Here is a 7,175-nt window from a genome sequence, read left to right as displayed (position 1 = left end):
TAAGACGGCGGGAGTTGAATTACTTTCGTTTAGTAGCAAATGCCTCGTCATCTTATTAGTGACGTGAAAAATGAAAATAATATTTTTCATTTATATTGTTATAAGTCTTAAACCTTATACCGCCGGAAATGGATTCCCTTTCTTTGAGTTAGCAAATGGCCCCGTCATCTTATAGGGGACGTGAAAAATGAAAATAATATTTTTCATTTATATTGTTATAAGTCTTAAACTTTAAGACGGCGGGAGTTGAATTACTTTCGCATAGGTAGCCAAATGCCTCGTCATCTTATTAGTGACGCGCATGATTCAATTCAAGAGATTCCTTCTGTCCCTATTTAAAACCTCACGGATATTAAAAATATTAAACATATATTGTTATAAGTCTTAAACCTTAAGACGGCGGGAGTTGAATTACTTTCGCATAGGTAGCCAAATGCCTCGTCATCTTATTAGTGACGCGCATGATTCAATTCAAGAGATTCCTTCTGTCCCTATTTAAAACCTCACGGATATTAAAAATTTTAAACATATATTGTTATAAGTCTTAAACCTTAAGACGGCGGGAGTTGAATTACTTTCGCATAGGTAGCCAAATGCCTCGTCATCTTATTAGTGACGTGAAAAATGAAAATAATATTTTTCATTTATATTGTTATAAGTCTTAAACTTTAAGACGGCGGGAGTTGAATTACTTTCGCATAGGTAGCCAAATGCCTCGTCATCTTATTAGTGACGTGAAAAATGAAAATAATATTTTTCATTTATATTGTTATAAGTCTTAAACCTTATAACGGCGGAAGATGAATACTTTCGTTTAGGTAGCCAAATGCTCGTCATCTTAATAGTGACGTGCAAAATGAAGATATTCTTATTTATTTATATTGTTATAAGTCTTAAACTTTAAGACGGCGGGAGTTGAATTACTTTCGCATAGGTAGCCAAATGCCTCGTCATCTTATTAGTGACGTGAAAAATGAAAATAATATTTTTCATTTATATTGTTATAAGTCTTAAACCTTATAACGGCGGAAGATGAATTACTTTCGTTTAGGTAGCCAAATGCCTCGTCATCTTATTAGTGACGTGAAAAATGAAAATAATATTTTTCATTTATATTGTTATAAGTCTTAAACTTTAAGACGGCGGGAGTTGAATTACTTTCGCATAGGTAGCCAAATGCCTTGTCATCTTATTAGTGACGCGCATGATTCAATTCAAGAGATTCCTTCTGTCCCTATTTAAAACCTCACGGATATTAAAAATATTAAACATATATTGTTATAAGTCTTAAACCTTAAGACGGCGGGAGTTGAATTACTTTCGCATAGGTAGCCAAATGCCTCGTCATCTTATTAGTGACGCGCATGATTCAATTCAAGAGATTCCTTCTGTCCCTATTTAAAACCTCACGGATATTAAAAATATTAAACATATATTGTTATAAGTCTTAAACCTTAAGACGGCGGGAGTTGAATTACTTTCGCATAGGTAGCCAAATGCCTCGTCATCTTATTAGTGACGCGCATGATTCAATTCAAGAGATTCCTTCTGTCCCTATTTAAAACCTCACGGATATTAAAAATATTAAACATATATTGTTATAAGTCTTAAACCTTAAGACGGCGGGAGTTGAATTACTTTCGCATAGGTAGCCAAATGCCTTGTCATCTTATTAGTGACGCGCATGATTCAATTCAAGAGATTCCTTCTGTCCCTATTTAAAACCTCACGGATATTAAAAATATTAAACATATATTGTTATAAGTCTTAAACCTTAAGACGGCGGGAGTTGAATTACTTTCGCATAGGTAGCCAAATGCCTCGTCATCTTATTAGTGACGCGCATGATTCAATTCAAGAGATTCCTTCTGTCCCTATTTAAAACCTCACGGATATTAAAAATATTAAACATATATTGTTATAAGTCTTAAACCTTAAGACGGCGGGAGTTGAATTACTTTCGCATAGGTAGCCAAATGCCTCGTCATCTTATTAGTGACGCGCTGATTCAATTCAAGAGATTCCTTCTGTCCCTATTTAAAACCTCACGGATATTAAAAATATTAAACATATATTGTTATAAGTCTTAAACCTTAAGACGGCGGGAGTTGAATTACTTTCGCATAGGTAGCCAAATGCCTCGTCATCTTATTAGTGACGCGCATGATTCAATTCAAGAGATTCCTTCTGTCCCTATTTAAAACCTCACGGATATTAAAAATATTAAACATATATTGTTATAAGTCTTAAACCTTAAGACGGCGGGAGTTGAATTACTTTCGCATAGGTAGCCAAATGCCTCGTCATCTTATTAGTGACGCGCATGATTCAATTCAAGAGATTCCTTCTGTCCCTATTTAAAAACTCACGAATATTAAAAATATTAAAAATATTTTCATATGGATATGCAATCGTATGGATATCCAAATATGTGTGGGAAAGTCGTACTTCCTATACGATAAATGACCGGATTGACGAAACCGTGTTCAAAAAGGTATATAGGGGTGGTGTTCGGCCTACCAATATAATATTAAAATAATATTATATTAAACAGAAGATCGCCAGTATTAATATATAAGCATATGGTTATGAATACATATGCATATAACATATATGAAAATATATGAATATATAAAAAAAAATATATATGAATATGAAAATATTTATATGTATATGGAATATATGGTAGGTGATGATGTTAGCCTACCATATAATATATAATATAATAATTTAATTATATTATATTAAATATGGAAATATTAAAAATATATTAAAAATATTAAAAATATTTTCATATGGATATGCAATCGTATGGATATCCAAATATGTGTGGGAAAGTCATACTTCCCATACAATAAATGACCGGATTGACGAAACCGTGTTCAAAAAGGTATATAGGGTAGGTGGTGTTCAGCCTGCCAATATAATATTAAAATAATATTATATTAAACAGAAGACCGCCAGTATTAATATATGAGCATATGGTTATGAATACATATGCATAATATGAAAATATATGAATATAAAAAAATATATATGGATATGAAAATATTTATATGTATATGAAATATATGGTAGGTGATGAGGATAGCCTACCATATAATATATAATATAATAATTTAATTATATTATATTAAATATGGAAATATTAAAAATATATTAAAAATATTAAAAATATTTTCATATGGATATGCAATCGTATGGATATCCAAATATGTGTGGGAAAGTCATACTTCCCATACAATAAATGACCGGATTGACGAAACCGTGTTCAAAAAGGTATATAGGGTAGGTGGTGTTCGGCCTACCAATATAATATTAAAATAATATTATATTAAACAGAAGACCGCCAGTATTAATATATGAGCATATGGTTATGAATACATATGCATATAACATATATGAAAATATATGAATATAAAAAAATATATATGGATATGAAAATATTTATATGTATATGAAATATATGGTAGGTGATGGTGATAGCCTACCATATAATATAAAATATAATATAATAATTTAATTATATTATATTAAATATGGAAATATTAAAAATATATTAAAAATATTAAAAATATTTTCATATGGATATGCAATCGTATGGATATCCAAATATGTGTGGGAAAGTCATACTTCCCATACAATAAATGACCGGATTGACGAAACCGTGTTCAAAAAGGTATATAGGGTAGGTGGTGTTCGGCCTACCAATATAATATTAAAATAATATTATATTAAACAGAAGACCGCCAGTATTAATATATAAGCATATGGTTATGAATACATATGCATATAACATATATGAAAATATATGAATATAAAAAAATATATATGGATATGAAAATATTTATATGTATATGAAATATATGGTAGGTGATGGTGATAGCCTACCATATAATATATAATATAATAATTTAATTATATTATATTAAATATGGAAATATTAAAAATATATTAAAAATATTAAAAATATTTTCATATGGATATGCAATCAATCGTATGGATATCCAAATATGTGTGGGAAAGTCATACTTCCCATACAATAAATGACCGGATTGACGAAACCGTGTTCAAAAAGGTATATAGGGTAGGTGGTGTTCAGCCTGCCAATATAATATTAAAATAATATTATATTAAACAGAAGATCGCCAGTATTAATATATAAGCATATGGTTATGAATACATATGCATATAACATATATGAAAATATATGAATATATAAAAAAAAATATATATGAATATGAAAATATTTATATGTATATGGAATATATGGTAGGTGATGATGTTAGCCTACCATATAATATATAATATAATAATTTAATTATATTATATTAAATATGGAAATATTAAAAATATATTAAAAATATTAAAAATATTTTCATATGGATATGCAATCGTATGGATATCCAAATATGTGTGGGAAAGTCATACTTCCCATACAATAAATGACCGGATTGACGAAACCGTGTTCAAAAAGGTATATAGGGTAGGTGGGTATGAGCCTGCCAATATAATATTAAAATAATATTATATTAAACAGAAGATCGCCAGTATTAATATATAAGCATATGGTTATGAATACATATGCATATAACATATATGAAAATATATGAATATATAAAAAAAAATATATATGAATATGAAAATATTTATATGTATATGGAATATATGGTAGGTGATGATGTTAGCCTACCATATAATATATAATATAATAATTTAATTATATTATATTAAATATGGAAATATTAAAAATATATTAAAAATATTAAAAATATTTTCATATGGATATGCAATCGTATGGATATCCAAATATGTGTGGGAAAGTCATACTTCCCATACAATAAATGACCGGATTGACGAAACCGTGTTCAAAAAGGTATATAGGGTAGGTGGTGTTCAGCCTGCCAATATAATATTAAAATAATATTATATTAAACAGAAGACCGCCAGTATTAATATATGAGCATATGGTTATGAATACATATGCATATAACATATATGAAAATATATGAATATAAAAAAATATATATGGATATGAAAATATTTATATGTATATGAAATATATGGTAGGTGATGAGGATAGCCTACCATATAATATATAATATAATAATTTAATTATATTATATTAAATATGGAAATATTAAAAATATATTAAAAATATTAAAAATATTTTCATATGGATATGCAATCGTATGGATATCCAAATATGTGTGGGAAAGTCATACTTCCCATACAATAAATGACCGGATTGACGAAACCGTGTTCAAAAAGGTATATAGGGTAGGTGGTGTTCGGCCTACCAATATAATATTAAAATAATATTATATTAAACAGAAGACCGCCAGTATTAATATATGAGCATATGGTTATGAATACATATGCATATAACATATATGAAAATATATGAATATAAAAAAATATATATGGATATGAAAATATTTATATGTATATGAAATATATGGTAGGTGATGGTGATAGCCTACCATATAATATATAATATAATAATTTAATTATATTATATTAAATATGGAAATATTAAAAATATATTAAAAATATTAAAAATATTTTCATATGGATATGCAATCGTATGGATATCCAAATATGTGTGGGAAAGTCATACTTCCCATACAATAAATGACCGGATTGACGAAACCGTGTTCAAAAAGGTATATAGGGTAGGTGGTGTTCGGCCTACCAATATAATATTAAAATAATATTATATTAAACAGAAGACCGCCAGTATTAATATATAAGCATATGGTTATGAATACATATGCATATAACATATATGAAAATATATGAATATAAAAAAATATATATGGATATGAAAATATTTATATGTATATGAAATATATGGTAGGTGATGGTGATAGCCTACCATATAATATATAATATAATAATTTAATTATATTATATTAAATATGGAAATATTAAAAATATATTAAAAATATTAAAAATATTTTCATATGGATATGCAATCGTATGGATATCCAAATATGTGTGGGAAAGTCATACTTCCCATACAATAAATGACCGGATTGACGAAACCGTGTTCAAAAAGGTATATAGGGTAGGTGGTGTTCAGCCTGCCAATATAATATTAAAATAATATTATATTAAACAGAAGACCGCCAGTATTAATATATGAGCATATGGTTATGAATACATATGCATATAACATATATGAAAATATATGAATATAAAAAAATATATATGGATATGAAAATATTTATATGTATATGAAATATATGGTAGGTGATGGGGATAGCCTACCATATAATATATAATATAATAATATTTATTATATTATAATAAATATGGAAATATTAAATTATTTTCATATGGATATGGATATGGATATGGATATGGATATACATATTCATATGGATATACTAAAATATACTGAAATATACCGATGAGTATATTTAGGTGAGGGTAAAAAGGCAAATAAATACCCAGCTTGACGAAAGTGTGTTCAAAAAGGTATATAGGGTAGGTGGTGTCGTCCTACCAATATAGTATATTATTTATATTATATGAATATACTAAAATACCGATGAGTATTTTTAGGTGAGGGAAAGAAGGCAAATAAATACCCAGCTTGACGAAAGTGTGGTCAAAAAGGTATATATGGTAGGTGGTGTAAGCCTATCTATATAATATAACATACTATATTATATATTATATATACACTATATTGTATACTTAGATAATATCGTTGAAGCGTCTACGTCTTATTATAAATTATAATTTGACAAGTTTCCAATTATTATCGTTAATTTCTGGTTCTAGGCAAATAAAAATTTCTTTTTATTATATCCTAGTAAGTATATGGAATTAAATTTAATTTCATATACGTATATGATAATAGTAGTAATATTATTATTATTATTATTGTATAAATAAATATGAATAAACTATATATATGAAAATATATAAATATATGAAAATTAAAAAGTGCTTAGTTTTATATCATATAAAACTAGACTTTTATTATATACAAAGAAAATAAATTTTAAATTTATTATCAAAATACATATGCGATAATTTTATTATAAAATTAAGCAAATATATATATGTGAATATATACAAATTGTTGTATGTGAAAATATAAAGATATTTTAGAATTAAATATATGCATAATATTGTATTTTATTAAAAAAAATATTAAAGAA

Source organism: Drosophila bipectinata, unplaced genomic scaffold (genome assembly GCF_030179905.1).
Source record: "Drosophila bipectinata strain 14024-0381.07 unplaced genomic scaffold, DbipHiC1v2 scaffold_213, whole genome shotgun sequence".
Taxonomy (NCBI): Eukaryota; Metazoa; Arthropoda; class Insecta; order Diptera; family Drosophilidae; genus Drosophila; species Drosophila bipectinata.
Note: the sequence above shows the minus strand (reverse complement) of the source record.